General features: G+C 43.2%; 1 protein-coding gene across 2 annotated transcripts in view; it reads right to left on the bottom strand.

Annotated features, from left to right (window-relative positions):
• Positions 1 to 11,316, bottom strand: part of frmd6 (FERM domain containing 6) — a 31,998-nt gene extending 20,682 nt beyond the window's left edge. For both annotated transcript variants that reach the window (XM_076299174.1, XM_076299173.1), the window contains exon 1: positions 11,175 to 11,316. The gene's annotated coding sequence lies outside the window, so the exon portion shown is untranslated. The remainder of the gene's footprint in view (positions 1 to 11,174) is intronic.
• Positions 11,317 to 18,546: the final 7,230 nt, after the last annotated feature.

Below are 18,546 nucleotides of genomic sequence, written 5' to 3' on the forward strand. Positions count from 1 at the left end.
CACACACACACACAAACACCTTAACACGCAGACAAATTACACATTTTAAGGTGATCAACATCTGCATTCTCCAACTGTGAAATCAAGTGGCCTCTCTTACCATAACACAAAAAGGGACCTGTGGCTACATGACCGCTCTACTGTTACCAGAGCACAGAAATGAAATCCTCTAAATCCCTGAACAACCACTCACATTCACCTAAATGTCAGCTACAACTTGTAACAGGACACTGGCCTTTGCAGGTACCCAACACCACTTCCTCGGGAGTTTTGGTGTGTGTTCTCAAAAGAGACAGTTTTGAGATCCTTGAGAGAGTGGAAAAGGAAAGGCATGAAGGACCCACAGACCCATTTGAGGAAATCATTTAGAGTTTACACTCTTAAAGGGACCCTATGCAGATTTGGCCATTTCTTTGCTGTTTTCTCGCTTTTTGCTCACAGTTTTCTCTACAGAGCTCCCCCTACAGCTTCAGAGTATATATTTCATGACACTCCTCGCTCGGTCAGTCTGCCGTTTTCTCTGTTCCTGTTCCTCAGACAACGGTTTATTCGCTCTCTGCTTCTTTTCGCCGGCTCTGCCATAAAGGATGTCTGAGAAACTCCATTGCTACCTTGTTCTAGCCGGTGTCTGGCGTGTATATGTGAAGTGCCGTAAAGCAATTTGTTACATTGCGAGACCACGAGACCACGAGACTTTCTGACTCTGAGGCCTGCGGCTCGACCAACCAAAGTTGCAAGGCTAGTTTTTCCACTCAAAGATGCTAGGGGAAAGCAAGACAGCCACCATTCAACCTGGAAAAAGTCATGTAACCATTCCAATGATGATGTTGTTAAGTTAAGGTAAATTAAGCTAAAGAAAACTCTTTTCCCCTTTAAAGCTGCAGTTGGCAAGATTTTTTTGATCATATTCACTGAAACAACAACATAACAACATAAATCAGCCAGTTTTAGAAAAGATCTAACTGTCAATCACAGTCTGGTGCAGTCTGGTGCGCACTGATGAGCACAAACTCGATTAGAGAGTGCTCGGTGGTAGTGGGGGAGGGGCATGAGAGTTGTAAACATTAAACATTTTGGCTAAGTCCCCTCAATCTCTCAGACTTGCCAACTGCAGCTTTAATGCAAACATGGCAGCACAGAGCCTAAACAGACATGGCAGTTATACCAAATAGCAAAACGTACAGTTACTCGGTGAGGAACACAAATTGTTGAGGCTTATTGACGTGTTATTCACAGACAACCTCACACAAATGTATGCGCGCACACACACACACACACACACACACACAATGTCTCCGTACAAAAGATGCTTGGATCATCGGCAAGATAACGGCATCCATTGAAAATGTCAACCTCGTTAGAAGAGAAGGTCAGAAGCTGGTGTCGGGCCTTCCGCCAAGAGTGAGCTTTTCACCGATCGTAAACAGATCGGGTTTAACAAGTCAGACACACGCTGCCAATCCGACCATCTTAATTATCTCATCATCACCCCAGGCACTCACTCATGATGACAAGACATCAACAGCTCTGCTTTGGACCTCCCAGCACCAGCTTACGTGCTCTGATGTGTATACACTTGGGTTTGTGCTTTAAAATCGCTCTCTCTCTTTCTCTCTCTGTGAGTGACCATCACACACACACACACACACACACACACACACACACACACACACACACACACACACACACCCCCACACACACACACACACAAAAGCTATGCATGCTACATTGTTCATAATGCAGAGACTGCATTACACCCTGTTGGAGCAACAGGCCAAATGAGTGTATGTGGCCTAGTACACATTAGCATCTGGGAAACTAGTGTTCATAGTGTTCACCAACATGGTCACCTAAAAGAGCTGCTGCATTATGAGCATTCTCACATGCCCTGGAACTGAAGGACCCCTCCTACTACTGACCTAGAGCAGGTGAGAACGGCAGACCCCTCCTACTACTGACCTACAGCAGGTGAGAACGACAGACCCCTCCTACTACTGACCTACAGCAGGTGAGAACGACAGACCCCCTCCTACTACTGACCTAGAGCAGGTGATAACAACAGACCCCTTCTATCGTAACGCCTCCAATTACCACCCCTTTCGTTCGAAAATTCTAAAACAACAATGTTTTTTAATACTTCAAAATAACATTTGATAAATAAACCTTACATTTTTTTTAGTAGCCATAGGTGTGTAGATTTGAACAAAATCTGGTTTGGTTCTTACCGGGGCTTTTACTGCCTGAAATATCCGATTTTGTTTACCACGCTCGGAGGTTAGTGCTGGCTTGGTGGGTCGTCTATGTCCACCCTTTCAACGGCACATGAACGGTTAGACCGAGAATTCTCGTCACAAATCAAAATTCCACTGGAGCTCCAAGCGGATTTGTACACGCAGCCTTACAACACTGTGTACTGCTCTTCGTCACGGTAAAATATAATTTTTGGTACATAGCTAATTTAGATACACTTATGGTGTGGGTGCTTGCGTTTCTTTAGGAATCCGCCGTCTTGGTTTGTATAGAAATTAATATTAAGTGACATACACGTAAGAGTGCGGAAATAGGGGGCTGGTGGTAATAGGTAGCGTTCCTACTACTGACCTAGAGCAGGTGAGAACGACAGCGTTTATTCAGGGAATTCCCTCTCTCTCAACAAACAGATGGATCATGACTCATAGCAAGTGTGTGTGTGTGTGTGTGTGTGTGTGTGTGTGTGTGTGTGTGTGTGTGTGTGTGTGTGTGTGTGTGTCTTTCAGAGAGGGTGTGTGTATACAAGTCTCGTCAAGCCCGTGTGCTGCTCAGCTGTGGAGGTTTTTTAAAGGAAGGAAGGAAGGAATGATTTGTGTGATCCATGCCTTGGCAAGGCCCCACACATGGAATCAGCTGCAAATCTCTTAGGTCCACGATTTGTTTACAGTTTTTCTCAGTCGCTTTGGTGCTTTTCTCAGATCAGAATGAAAATTCTCATAACTATTAGTTCAACCTCCACAACATTTAGTCATTTGTGCACATCATAGTAGCAATTTCTCCTTCCTCTGAACAAATTGCAAATGCTTTTGAACATATATCAGTTGCTTTGTCATGTCAGTCAAAATGAACTATACTTATGGATGCTGAATAGTCATTTCCAATAAAACTAATAGTCTTCATTTCATTGCTTGAGTCATTACATACAAAATTGGTGAACTAGTTATCAAATTCTGTCACAATGCTGTAGAATTGCAAAGAGCATATACAGTAAAACTGTGAAACGTACATATTCAGTGTCTTGTACTCACTTACTCCCCTAACTACAGCAAGTTGTAACTTTACTGTAGTTTTAAAATGGCTGTACTGTAGTACTGTATAGTGCTGTCTTGAGCATTTTCAGGTAGTGTCACCGAGTTCTGACCTTTTTTTGCATGGGAAAACACTGAGAGCATAAACTGTCGTAATGAAAACATGACAAAGCCATTTGACTATCTTGTTCATAAACGATGGTGTCAAGACTTCTCATTTTGATGACACTGGCAGTTTCATTGACATAACTACTTGCCTTTGAGGAATGGACTATCCATTTTGAGCAAGTGACGTGCTTTTGCAGGTTATCCACTAGGTTTTGCAGTTTGCACTAATTGTTTTGAGAAATGCACTAACTGCTGTGCAAATGTTAATAGTGATGTGAGAAAAGCACCAAAGCGACTGAGAAAAACTGTAAACTCTTATTACGGCTTACGGCTCTTTACGTATTTACATAAAATGTCAAGTGTATCTAAAAGACGGTACATCATGAAGGGATATCTGTCACTGGTTCAATAGTTCACATTCTCAGAGGACCGGCAGCCTCTCTATCTACCAGATTGACTGTCTCTGGATAATATACCTTTTCTACCCCATACACAAGCCCAGCTTCAAAATAGCAGTGCAGCTTTGTGGATTTCCACAGACAGACAGACAGACAGACAGATACTTTATTAATCCCCAAGGGGAAATTCAAGAGTCTATACAAGAGTCTATACAGGACCAGTCAGTACCAGTATGACAGTTGTGAATATGCCCATCTCTACTAAAGCTCAGGTTATAGATTATATATACACACAGCAGCACAGATGTATTCATGTCATGGTCAGTAGGTTTATTATGCTCTTGCTTGAATACCTGTATACAAACATATAAACAGACAAACAAAAACAATGACTCCTTTACCAAGCAACCCTTCTTGTTGTAGTGCTGGTGCATTACAGCCAAATAAACACTCAAAATTCATCAGCATTTTCCCTCTGTTGACACTCTTCTGATGGTGCAAAAATCAGAACTTGCTATTCTGTGGAAAGATATGCATTTCCATAATGAAATGCTGCATTTCCGAATATTTAAAGGCACTAAAGGTGCTGAATAACAATGTTCTCTAGGGCCACTCATGTCTGTTGTAACTGGGTAAAACAAAACGGTAACTTAATCAGGATTGTGTCTCTCTTTCTGTCTCTCACTAGCCTAGAAATCTAGACGCACCCTAGCGGCAGCAAATTACATTTGCTTCCAGGGCTAGTCTAGCAACTCTCCGTTGGCTTGTGAGCTCGAAAAATTAAACTTCTATCAAGCCAATCAAATCGTTTATAGAGTTGTTAGGCGGGCTTAACATAATGATTGATGGCAGAGTTGCAACGGTTTGGCTTGAATTCCCTGCTACTTGAAAACAAAGAAGATGGATGTTGCTGTTGGCCAACAGTGTGACATGAGTTAAGCTTGTTTTAAGATGGCAAAAGTTTGAACTAGCCAACTAGCTCCGCTGGTGGGAAAACGCATGAGACTCAGCGCTGTCCTATTGCGTGCAGAGGGAATTTGAAAGACAACCGATTATCCCGCCCCTCGGACTGAGCACTGCTAACGGTGAGTGCCCAGACCCTATTTTAATGTGGGTCTGGCTCGTCAGGCTAGTCTCTCACACTCACACACACACACACACACACACCTAATGGACTGGTCTTACCTCACCATCGTGTTGGCTACCAAAACCCCCAAAACAATTCAAGAGTTGGAATAACACCCTGAATTTGGGTAGTATAAATATCATCAGAGAGAGAGAGACAGACAGACACAGAGAGAGAGAGAGGGAGAGAGAAAGAGAGAGAGAGAGTTGGGGGTATGGATAGAGAGAGAACTGGCTGGACAGCTACAGTGGGCTAGGTATTTATAGTGAGCATCTGAAAGGAAAGGTTGGGCATCTTTTTCACTCCAAAACATCTGGCTTCCATGTGGCTCAGAGAAGGCAGAGGTGGAAAGGAGGGAGAGGGGGTGGAGAGAGGAAGGGAGAGAGAAGAAGAATATGCAAGCAACACACACCTTTAAAACTGACGCTTGACATGTCAGGACAGGAATGGCACTCTGAGTGTCCCTCCTGTAGTCGCTCACACACACACACACACACACACACACACACACACACACACACACACACACACACACACACACACACACACACACACACACACACACACACACACACACACACACACACACACACACACACACACACACACACACACACACACACACACACACACACACATAGATTAGCGTGCATAAAAAGGCTAACTCTTAACTGGTTTAATCCAGACAGTGCTCTGACATTTGGTCTCTCTGTGAGCCTGAATGCATGTGCTTGCTTTCAGTTAGTGAGCGTCGCTCTACTCAACGAGGAGTGGCCAGAGGTTCTATCACACTAACTATGCCTCACATCACGCGAGTGTCTGACCCACTTCTGATTGGCACGACTGTTTTGCTAAGTGATGAGCAAACACCTCGACCTTTTGTCAGGAGCTGTGTGTGTGAGTTTGGGTGTGTGAGTGAGAGAGAGAGAGAGAGAGAGAGCGAGGAGAGAGGTATGTCAACAACAAGATGTTGTTTTAAAGTAAAGGCTAATGGATAACGTTTTTGGATGAATTTCTCCTTAAAGCACTCAATAGAACGAGCGAGACAATGGGAAGTCAACCCATGGCACACACTCACACACACACACACACACACACACACAATAGAAATTCAATCCTCAGTTCCAAACCGGAAACATGGTGGAGGAGTTCCTGAGTGTATGTGCGTGTGTGTGTGTGTGTGTGTGTGTGTAAGTTTGCATATGACTGCACGGCTGTTTTCTTTTAAATGTTGGCGGGCAGAGCTCTGTCTTAACAGCATTCCATAATCAATGCCTAAGTAAAAACACAACTTTGAGCATGTTACAATTGGAGGGACAGGTAGGTAGAAAGAAAGAAAAAAAGAAAGAAAGAAAGAACGAACGAATGAATGACAGAATGAGGCACAGAGGGGAAGGAAAAGAAATGACCCATTTCTTTCTGGCGTTTTCCGCCTTGGCAGTATTTTTCACAGATGCCTGGGAGGATCAGAGCCATACTGTGAGATGGAGCGAAGGAAAAATGGATAAAGGATGAAAAAAGGAGAGAGAGAATGAATAGTGACAGAAAGAAAGAGAAGATTGAAAGAGAGGGGGAAGAGACAGAGTGATAGAAAGAGAGAGAGAAGGTGTGCAGAGATCCTCAGGCATGACTTAAACTAAGCCAAAGGATGACAGGAATAGCTATGGAATTGCGAGAAGAAAAGTATAAGTGTTCAGATGTGTGTATGGAGACAAAATTTCAAAAACTGAATATGCGTTTTAAGAAGACAGCATTTCTCAATATTTCCATTTTTCCATTTTGGGTGTCCTTTCGTATTGCCCCCCACACTTCACCTAATTAGATCCAGTTCTCCATACTGCTCTATTAGGCATCCTTCCATTTGAGAGTACTACAAATTTCTTTCTATAAACTATCTATAAATAATTCCTCGGACAGTCACTCAGCTGAGTGACCCAGTCCAGAGGGTTCCTGTAACACAGGGGCTCCCCATGTCACGGCCACTCAGCCAGACCCCATCCACACACCCACCCACCCACCGCCTGGGTCATCATCTCAGGTCACACAAGGGTCAGATCAACTACTCTCTGGAGAGCCACAGACAAAAAAAACACACCACAACAACAACAACATACACAGGCTTCACCAGCAAGTGGGTGTGGCTCCTGCTACCGAACTGGACACATTTGGAAGGTGAGGGGAGTCATCTTAGCTTAGCTAAAAACAACAGCTACTGGGCGGAAAAGGGTTGGTGCCTAGGTACCTGATTGTACCAGTCATCTCCACCTGGCTCTGAATGTAATGTAATGTAGTGAAGTGTAATGACAGTAAAGATTTTGCCAATGTTTAGCCAATCTATTCTGTATTAAAGCAACAAAAACCAAGCAAAGACTCAAACACACAAACGCAGGTACTCCAATTCAAACATACAAACGCAGGTACTCCAATTCAGTGAGGTTAAAATCTGAAGCTGCCAGAAGTTGTCAGCACATATATACTGTATTGCAGGACACAAATGTATATGTTCTCATGTTAACTGAACAAGGCTAGAGTTTAAGCTTTAAAGGTTTGAGGTCTTACCATCCTAATCTGCACAGCTGTGGGGGTAAATGTTTAATGACTAGCAAACTATTGTCTATTTATTATTATTATTATCTATGAGTAGTTATGAGTTGAATTGAATCTCTCCCTAAGCAGCGCAAGTTAGCAGGGAGTGATATAACTACCCAAACCTGAGGGTCCGAGGAAGTTCAGAATCAGCCCGTGCCTTCAACTTAACCTGAGAGCTGATGGCCTGCAGTGAAGGGTCACAGTTTACACAGATTAACTTCAAAAGGTCTAATTGCACTTCCACAACCAAACACACACACACACACACACAGCCATGCCGAAACAGGTTATTCCTCAAGAGCCATGTGGCCCCGGCATGTGTGCATGTTTATCTCAGCAGATAACACACTCCTCATGTAGTCTAATGCAAAGCACACGCCACACACACTCCCCACTACAACAGTCTCCACAACCGCCTGTTTCTCACTCCATGTCTGGATTGCCCCCCCCCCCCCCCCCCCCCCAATCCATCTATTTCCATATATCTCTTTGATGGCCTCCACGTCCAGCTCTCTCTTCTTTTCTCTTCATCCCTTTTTTCTTGCTCTCTCTCTCTCTCACTGATAGGAATCACAGATGCCTGAGGCGGAGTACTTCAGAGAGAGAGAGAGGGAGAGAGAGAGAGGGAGAAGCAGGCAGAGAAAGAAAAGAAAGAAAGAACACACAGAGCAGAAAAGAGGAGAGAAAAGGACTAATGCGGGAAGGGAGAGAGAGAGAGAGAGGGAGAGAGCACTCAGAAGGTCCCATGCCTGTGGGCTAGCCATAAAGAGGAGTAAGCACACACATGCAAACACACACTCATAGCTACAGTGTGAACTACCTGATCCCCAGACCCCCATGTCTCTCTGTCTGTGTGTGTGTGTGTGTGTGTGTGTGTGTGTGTGTGTGTGTGTGTGTGTGTGCGTGTTCAAAAAAGATACATGCTGCAGAAGCAAACTGAAGCCGTAAGGCACTCCAAGGTTGGGAGGTCAAGCATGAGAAGGCTTCTCTGTGTGTGCAATGCATTGTCTTGGTATATCTTTAATGTTTTAAATGTGTGTACCTATGCAGTGTGTGTACATACTGACTGCAATAGCAAGAGTTCAAATGTTTTTTTTTTAGTTCGGTATGTAATCAGAGTAATTACAGAGTGTCTTTAGAACTGAAAGGGCTCGCGCACGTGCGCACGTACACACACACACACACACACACACACACACACACACACACATAACAGAGAGGAGACAAACAAAACTGGTGATCATTACAGTGCAGACAGAAACGTCTTCACTGGGCCTTTTCTGCATCACTCAAAGAGTGGTAAAAGAAGCTCACTCTGGTCTTATATTGATTTGAATGCTTTCGGTTTAATCCACATTACTTTAATTAAAGAAGGACTGGTACACCATGCAAGCAGTTGCATTCACCAAAACAGATCCATAAGTACCCAATAACACAGTGTCAACACAGTGTGTGAGTTTGAGTTTGTGTGTTTGTTTGTGTGTGTGTGTGTGTGTGTGTGTGTGTATGTACAAGCATCTTTTAACTAATTTGCTGGGGGACACTTATTTTGTTCATTCCTTTCTTTTCAGTCCACTGCTAGACATTACCTATTATTGCTCCGTTTGTCTCAATCACTTAAGATCCAGACAGTGACCACTTATGATGGACGGTGACTAATGATGCAGACACCCGCACACTTCACAGTCCTCAGGCACTTCCTAGCCCATCTACTCACACTGAGACACTGTTCCAGGAGAAGTTATACTTTCAGGGGGGTACCATAGGGTCGGATTTTCACAAGCGCCTAAACGGCCGAGACACAAACTCAACCAGGGAAAAGCACATAGACCTCTGTCTCGATTGAGAAGCATTAACAAACCGCAGAAACGTGCGGAGCAGCCAACACAGCCGTCCAAACCGCAGCCCCCTCCCACCTTAAGATCAGGCGCGGCAAACCCTGGCTTCATTAGGCGGTGATTATTCCATCATGACACACTTTCATCCGGTAAAATCAAAATGTGAATGAGCAGTCATCGCATCACGTTATTACGCAATCACATGTAAAACTATCTTCCATCTTAACTCATCTTCCTTGTTAATGTGGACTTTGAAGAGTTACAAAACCACTTAATGCAATAGCTTACATTAGCATCACGAAGCACACGTCTCCATCGCTTGGCGATAACGCAACGCTAATATTAAACCAACACAAACCGCGCGGAGGAAATTGCAAGCATTCCTGAATCCTGAAGACACTTCGGTCTGCGCGGTGACCCAACCATCGCCTCCGGCTATAAGCTATTTAGGAAAAGTCATAAACTTTGACAAGAGTAATACGTTGTCCGACCTGGGTTGTATGATATTTGAGTAACGTTATGGTTAACATGAATGTGAGTATATCTTAGTATCTATTTTGAACACTCCAATAGGTTTCCCATTACCAGGAACTTACATACGCAAACTCCCATACTGCATACTATTCCCTCGTCTGTTTGCATGCAGTGATTTAAGCGGACATGATCTAGCCTTTCCTATTGTATCAGCCACATACATTGGTAATTAACTCGAAATGACATTCGTTATGAACCAATTTTCTCAAAGCCATCATCTTTATTGTTCATTTCCCTTTATAAACCATTGTAACTTGACTCAGGATGACTATAGGCGTCTACATGGCGCGGTATGCGCGTTAATCCGTCTGCAACCTTTACGGTTATTGCAGTTATTTGGGAACAAGCAGTTGCTTTTCCTGCTAATAATAATACGCCAGATTCCATTCCAGTGCACAGAAATACTGGGGGCTAATTTAAAAGAAAGACAGCGTGACTCCTCCAAGGACCCAAAAACAGCCGTGATGCAGCGGAAGAGACATTCGTAGCGCGCAACTTCATCCAACTTCAGCACATCAAGCACTAGCCTACAGCACATAGACTGAAGCCTATTTTCTGATGTAGTCCCACTGGATCCGGTATCAAAGCAGAGGACCGTCCACAACAATGACCCAAGAATTTAGTTAATTAGGGAACTTAACGTTCTGATTGATGGATAAATCTAGCCTACTAATGCCAAAGGCTCGCTGTATTCAGTGCTGCCTGGAGTTTAGAACGACAGCCTAGCTCAACGAGCATGTTTGTTTCTCGGCCAGTTGTTAAAATGCCTTTGCTGATGAGGCGACAACTTCGTGTCGGATAATAATACTCCAGGAAAGAAGTGTTTTTACAAAATGAGCTCAGAACCTATAATACCAACTCATAACACGACCGAAATTCAAACATTCCGGTCACTAATCGCACAATTCCAACCACATCAATCCAATTCCCAACAGACGGAACGTAAAGAATCAAAACAATCCCCCGCGGTGGCGGCGGCGGCGGTGGGACCACTCAACTATGTGCGACTTCTGATATCCCGCATCGCATGACTGTTAACCTTTCAAAACTATAGAACGTTAACCCAACATAGAACACTACAACACGCGTGTAAAGGAAAGCGATTTTCATTAATGTCGGTTACAAATGCGCTCTACTGATTCTCAGACGATCAAATCCAGTGGTTGGGGTGGTAATCGTTGCCCTAAAAAGTTGGGCGATTGTCTGATCCTTCACAGAGTCTATCTACTACACGGGTCAGTTGGTTGGTGGCCAGTGCAGATAACAAAGACGTTCCGAAAACGGCATGGATTCAAAAACTCACCTTAAATTAGGCACCACAACCTTCCAAATCCCAAAGCGACTTGTAATCCACATAAACCTTTAAAAGTTATGCGAAAATCCCTTTCTTTATGTTTTTCAAGCGCTCCGTTATAGGCTCGGTCTAGGATACATCGTCTCTGTAAGCGAACGCCTATCCCGGAGAACTGTAACAAGTAGGGATACATGTGGAACTAAGAGTGTATGGTTCATTCCACAAAAGGGGTCGTTACAAATATGTCAAGATCTAGCATACAATTCCATTCGGGATTTAAAAAAATATAAATAAAACAACATGTCTTTATTTTTAGACGTGGTCTATAAAACAGCACAAGCGAAATTGTAGGAAAACTTTAAAGGAAGCACACTATTCCTCCCCATGTAGTCGGTTTTGGTAGCGTCCACGACTGCCTGTCATGCCATTCTTACCGACTGTAGCAGCAGCGCTGCAGCAATTTTGGATGCCTGGGAAATGGGAGAGAGGCGGAGGGGGTGGGGTAGCTGAGCGAATCACCACGTCTAAGAAAGTTGTCCAACCTTTGTATAGAGATTAAAATGAGAGCTTAGGTGTTTAACTGTCTTTGGTTTGGCATTAGGTTGCTTGCATTGGAAAGAGTTGTGTTTTTTTTCTTCTTCTTATAAACGTCAGGGTTGCAGACCGCATGATATTCGTCCCTCTGCATGAATTCCTCTGGACATGGCTAGCTGTAATTATAACCGATGCACACCTCTTCCCATAGAATTTCGGCAATTTGCAATTTGGCTTTCACTCTTATAATAACCTCCAGTGATACACTTTCAGTCATAATCTTTCAGCATTCAGGACAGATTTTGAGTTTGTATCAGTGTTTTTTTAATGAATAGTTAAAAATAACACAGCATTATCAGATGGACATAATTTTCAATGTCATATTATAAGCTATGATTATGATACCATTCTTAGGCAACAGCAGACACAAGCACACACACACACACACGCACGCACACTCACTCACACACACACACACACACACACACACACACACACACACACACACACACGGTCGTGCACACAGGTCCAAACCTTTCTCAGACATGATCATTTAACTAATCCCCTAGCCTACAGGCCTGATCAGTCACGCTCCCATGAGTCAAGGGCCTTGAACTTGTTCCCCGAGTGTCAGATGAAAGCATATAGACTGTGATGGAGGAGATAGAGAGAGAGAGAAACAGTAAAGAAACAAAACCCATTAACCTGTGAGGCCATTAGTATCTTAGGATGAAGGAGCGCTTTGAGATAGGGCAGACTTTTGTTCTAACCTCATACTACACACGGATCTTAGGCCTCGTGATCATTGTAGTCACCAGTCGCATGCACTAGTATACTTGCCTCCTCTTCAGTAGGGATGCATCAGAAAATAGCCCATACTGTCAGGAAGCATCTCGAAATGCAGTGCAGGGGTGAAATATTACAAAAATTCATATTATGGTAGAGTAGGCTATTGCACAGTTGGCGGAAAGCAATTTGTGTTTCTCCAGGTCGAAGGAGAGCAACGCAAGGCTGGTTCTCTGTAGATTGGTATGGTATGGCTGTGGAAGGTGCACCATTCTCCCTATTAGAAGTTTGTTTTCAAAATTACTTTGAAGCTGTTATATTACAGTGAAAACTCGCATAGAATGCCTTTAAAAATGGTGTTTGGTCATATCCACAGGAAAGCTTATGAAACTTAAACAATAATTCCCAAGAGGCCGTAGGTTCCAGTGATACATTTTAAGGTTCTCCAATTACTATTGTGTGCTTAAAAAAATACTTTCAAGCACTGACATATTATACTGCCAATGCAATATTTGTTTTTGATTGTTTTGATTTTAGAAATAGTCCAGAACTAGTCTGCTATGCATCAGTGTTTGACAAACACTCTCTTGCCTTGCAGAGTCCAAAATTAGATTAAATTTTTTTAAAAGTGAGAGACGGATTATTTGCTCTCTATTTACTTTGTAACAACTTACTTTTTAATTTCATTTGTTTTTTTCTCGCAACATGGCGTTCTAAACAGACACCATCTGTAACAATATATCACTCCCATTGCGTAGGGAGGGAGACATTCACCACATGCAGTGAGATTGGAACAAATAGTCATCGCCATGGGGACACTTGACTTACAGCTATTGTGTCTCCCCGGAAGTCCTGAGTTTGTGTTTTTTTCCCCCGCATGGCTGCCATCTTTTGTCCTAGCAGGAGGTGTGCTGTGTTGCTCTCAACAAACCACAAGGTGTGTGTGTGTGTGTGTGTGTGTGTGTGTGTGCGAGTGTGAAAGAAAGAGAGAATAAATGTGCTCGTGTGAAAAGAGAGAGAGAGGGTGTCAGACTAATTGTGTGTGCGTGTGTGTGTGTGTGTGTGTGTGTGTGTGTGTGCGCGTGTGTGCGTGTGTGTGTGTGTGTGTGTGTGTGTGTGTGTGTGTGAATGTATGTTTGTGTGAAAAGAAAGAGAGAGAAAGGGTCTAAGGCTAATTGTGTGTGTGTGTGTGTGTGTGTGTGTGTGTGTGTGCTACTCTGGTTTCACACATCTCAGGAGAAATCTGATAGTCTGCACTCACTCCCCCTCATTTACTCTCTCGTGGAGCAGAAACACTGAATGAACAGATTGGAGAGGAGTGCATGGATGGAGGGAGGGAGAGAGGGAGAGAGACAGACAGACAGAGAGCCTTGGGGATAAGAGGAGGAAAGAGCAGGCTTGAGAGGAGAAGAATGGGTAGGAAATGAAAGGGTGGGAGGAGAGCGTGAAGAACGCAAGAAGAGGAAAAATGGAGTGAGGGAAGAGGTGAAGAGAGGACAAGGCTGGACAGAGGAATGCAGCAGCATCCCACAAAACTCTGCACCACACACAGCACTGGTTGTTATTTATTTATTTATTTATTTATTTATTTATTTATTTATTTATGCCGACCTATCTTCTGTGTGTGTGTGTGTGTGTGTGTGTGTGTGTGTGTGTGTGTGTGTGTGTGTGTGTGTGTGTGTGTGTGTGTGTTGTATGCAAACATGTTCATGTGTTCGTACTTGTGTGTGTGTGTGTGTGTGTGTGTGTGTGTGTGTGTGTGTGTGTGTGTGTATGTGTGTGTGTGTGTTTGTGTGTGTGTGTGTGCGCATTCTTCAGTTACACAAACCCATAAGAAGTAAGTTTGTTTGTGTCTGTGTGTGTTGTTGTTGTTGTTGTTATTATTATTATTGTTGTTGTGTGTTATGTTATGTGTTGTTGTTGTGTGTGTGTGTGTGTGTGTGTGTGTGTTTGCCTGTTTCTGAGTCCCCTGTCCCCTCTTTGACCTCCCTGCAGAGGCGAAAAATTAAAGGATGTGTCTATGCCCTCCACCGTGCTTCAGTAATCCGAGGTGCCATAATCTGGGTTCAAACAATCACCTCAAAGGGCCTTAAGCCTCTGTTGTTTCCTCCCCAGCTCTGGAAAGTCATGTGGTGTGTGTGTGTGTGTGTGTGTGTGTGTGTGTGTGTGTGTGTGTGTGTGTGTGTGTGTGTGTGTGTGTGTGTGACCTCCCATATCCCCCTCAGTCCCACTTCTCTGTTCTGACCATGACCCTAATTAGGGTGGAAAGGCCTGACACACTGACGAGGGAACGAGGACTGAAGAGGAGAAGAGGAGATGGAATAGTGTGAGAGGGGTGTGTGATTGACCTGAAGCATTGTCAAGCATTGTTGCCACGGTGGCCCTTCCTGAAAGTCCTAACAGCAAAGAATTTCAAGGTGACTTAATCAGTTATCTGTAAAAACTAGGGCTGTCAATCGATTAAAAAAATTAATCTAATTAATGACATACTCTGTGATTAATTAATCTAAATTAATCGCATATATCATTTTTGCGAGAAAGTATTTTAAATATTTAAATTCAAATGAATCATTGAATAATCAGAATTAGTGACATTAAAGTTCAAAAACTCTTTTATTATTATTTTCACTGTTTAAATAATGGCCATAATAATCTATGATATGACCTAATATGCTGAGGAAATAAATTCAAAAGTGCTTCGGGAAGAAGTTTTTTTCACATACAAGGCGTTTCATTCCACAGATATAACCTAGGGGACACAATGAAAATAAATGAACACTCCCCTCAATGTCAACACTATTTCTTTCCATTAATGTGCGACTTTAGAGTTGACAAACTCCGGTGATATGCAAATTCCTTGCTGCAGACATTGCAGAGGACTTTATTTTAATCAACACTTTATTTTTGTCAACACCATCAGGCCGTTTTTTTTAAAGTAAATGGTCCAATCAATGATCTAGGCAGCACATGTTCTTCTCTCTCCTTCATTTTACAGTAATGGTTACTAACTAGAACGGCTCGGGGTCAAAGGTCATATGGAATCGATTAATCTGCGTTATTTTTTTTAATCAGTTATTTTTTCTCAAATTAATTAATCGAAATTAATCAGTTATTTTGACAGCCCTAGTAAAAACAAATGAAAAATACTTATATATATTATGTCAAAGCGAGATTCTTTATTCATGTGAGAGAATCTTTGTTGTCTTGTGGTACTATGGCTTGGAGTATGGGTTTGTGAGACACAGACATGCATGACATGACATGCATGCATGCACACGCTTATCCACTTATCCATCACACAATATTGAATTAAACTTCAAGTATGTGTGTGTGTGTGTGTGTGTGTGTGTGTGTAAAGAGAGGCAGTAGAGAACAAGTGAAAGGAAACCCTTTTGTTAGGGTGGAATGAGACTAATTGAATGACTCCCCCCCCTCTCTTCTCTCAAGGGAAGGCTGAGTGGATCAAGGTTCAAGTCATTACTGAGCTCTCACTCAGATACACACACACACACACACACACACACACACACACATATATACCACCCTTGCACCCTATGTACGCCCCCCCCCCCCCCACCAAAAACACCCATATGTCTACCTAATAAGCTAAATCAATAACAAGCATATCACATTACAGCTGTCAATTCACATACATGATTTATTAGCTTTCAAATCCAGATGTCCTTTTGGTATGCTTCCATTTGTCTGAGATCACAGGACAGACAGAGACAGATAGAAACAGAGAGAGAGAGAGAGAGAGAGAGAGAGAGAGAGTGGATTGATGTGGGAGTGGAGGTTAAAATCATGCTGAGCTCTGGTTGATGTTCTGACTGTTCCTCCCACACGTCAGCCAAAAGACACGCTGCATCTCCATGTCTGGTGTCAGCCCATGCTCTGCATTGTTTACTGTCTACTGAATATATCCTCTATTGTCTTTTATGCCGTTTATTATGTAAATTGACAAAACTATCCCTCAGTCTCAGGACCATAATAACAGGGTGACATGTAGACACACAACTGTGTGTGTGTTTGTGTGAGAGTGTGAGAGTGAGTGAGTTAGAGTTGAGTATGTGGTTTTGAAACCTGAGCCATGGGCAGATGTCGAATAAATTACAACTCCAGGCTTCAGCAGAGTAGAAGGTTTTTCACTCTGACTTAAACTCCCATGGCCTGCTCACAGGGGACATACAACTTTATATTTGTTGGTGTTTGTGTGAGTGTGTGTCTGCATGTGTGTGTGTGTGTGCATGTGTGTGTGTGTGTGCATGTGTATGGGTGGCGATTCTAGAAAATTATCAGAAGCATTATCAGAAAATATCATCATCCCCAAATTCTTCAGTATATTGCAGTACTCTCAGGTCTTTGTGTTCGTAGGGGGACTGGAAAATAAATATTTATATTTTATACTGTATGTGTTAATCCAAAGTTACAGTGCAGGTAAGGTCCATTCTATCAATACCACTATATGTCAGGCTGTTGGCATGGCGCCCTTTCTTTTGAAGGAACTCAGGAACGAGGGAGAAACAGAGAAACAGAAGGAGGAGGAGAACAGAGCAAGCAGAGGTGAAGAAGGGTCACCACAGTGAGCCACAGCAGGTCACCATTCCGCTCTCTCTTCGTCTCTCTCTCTCTCTCCCCCTCTCTCTCTCTCTTTCTCTCTCTCTCATCCTCTCTCCCTTGGCTGATCAGATGGTATGCGGAAACTTCAATCGATTTGTTTAAAGATTGAGTCATTTAGGGGGGTTACTTATTGTCCCATTCTGTTTGTGGGGAATGAGAAAAATAGGAATGTTGTTGTGGAGAGGGAAAGTTAATAGTTGAGTGATGTTGTGGTCTTATTTCTCAGCCTGAGATCAGCAGGCATCTAAGCCTCATAGGGAAGCTACACCAGGCACGTAACTGAAGCGTTTTGTTTGTGGAGCGTATGCTCTAACAATAAGCTGCCACTATAATCAATGGATACAAAATGTAGCCTTCCCGCCATCTCCACATAAGGGTTTAAAGACTGAGCACTGGCTGATGTGTGACCTCCATGTTTATGAGGGCTAGCTGTTCAACCTCTTTCAGTCAAATGTAGATGAACCTTTCAGACTGGCTAGGGAAAGAATACGCTTTGGGCCATAGAATAGATCTGCACCAAAGCAAAGTGCATATTTTAAAACTAAATATGCAAATCCAACACTACAGAATGAGTCAACAGTTTTTCTTGCTCTCCATCCATCTCTCTCTCTCTCTCTCTCCCTCTCTCTCTCTCTCTCTCTCTCACTTTCCCACTCCTCTCTCATCCCTCTTTCTCTTCATTCTCAGTGTGTTTGAATTCCCTGATTGCCTGAGGGACGTTGAGGGTTGTAAGGACAAGTAGAATTTAGTGCTTTAAATTTAGTTCAGTCTGCAGTGATCTATGGCTTGGCTGGGTGTCAGAGCAGATAAGCTCCTAATGATAATGATAATGCTGTGGGATGTTGATGGATGGATCAGCAGCTTCATAATCCTGTCTGGCTAAACGATGGAAAGTGAGTGGGAGAAAACAGGACTTAAAGAGAGAGAGAAGAGTTCTGTTAGTACCAGAAAAAGAGAGAGGGAGGGATCAAGGGATTAAAAGAGGATAATTGAAGAGAAAGAGAAGACAAGGATGGAGAGATAAAGAATGACTGCAGAGGATGAGGCATAGGGAAAGAGAGAGGGGGGGGGGAGAAGGCTCATTGATTTTATTGCCTCTGCCAAGCCGTTTCCCCCCCTGGTATCCTGACACTCTATCACTCTACCACCCCCACCCCCCATCCTCCTCCCTCCCCTCTCCTCCTCCCACAGAGTGATGCCACAGGAGTGACAGAGCACACACATCAGACCCAGATCGCATCTCAGCTCCCCACATCAAAAAAATATACACATGAAATGAGCCTAGCCGTGCAGCTTTTCCCCCCAAAAAAAACCCTTTCTGGTACACACAACACAAGTCTATGCACTTCAGAAAAAAAAGAGAACTTATTCAAGTGAGTGTAATGCTCTCGAAATGGAGTCAGAGATGAGTGGCAAAGTTTAGGTTGAGTTTGGATGAGTC

The sequence above is a fragment of the Alosa pseudoharengus genome, unplaced genomic scaffold, assembly GCF_046254945.1.
Source record: "Alosa pseudoharengus isolate Yale_2024_CS ecotype anadromous, Long Island Sound unplaced genomic scaffold, YU_APseudo_1.1 YU_APseudo_1.1_scf_22, whole genome shotgun sequence".
Lineage (NCBI taxonomy): Eukaryota > Metazoa > Chordata > Actinopteri > Clupeiformes > Clupeidae > Alosa > Alosa pseudoharengus.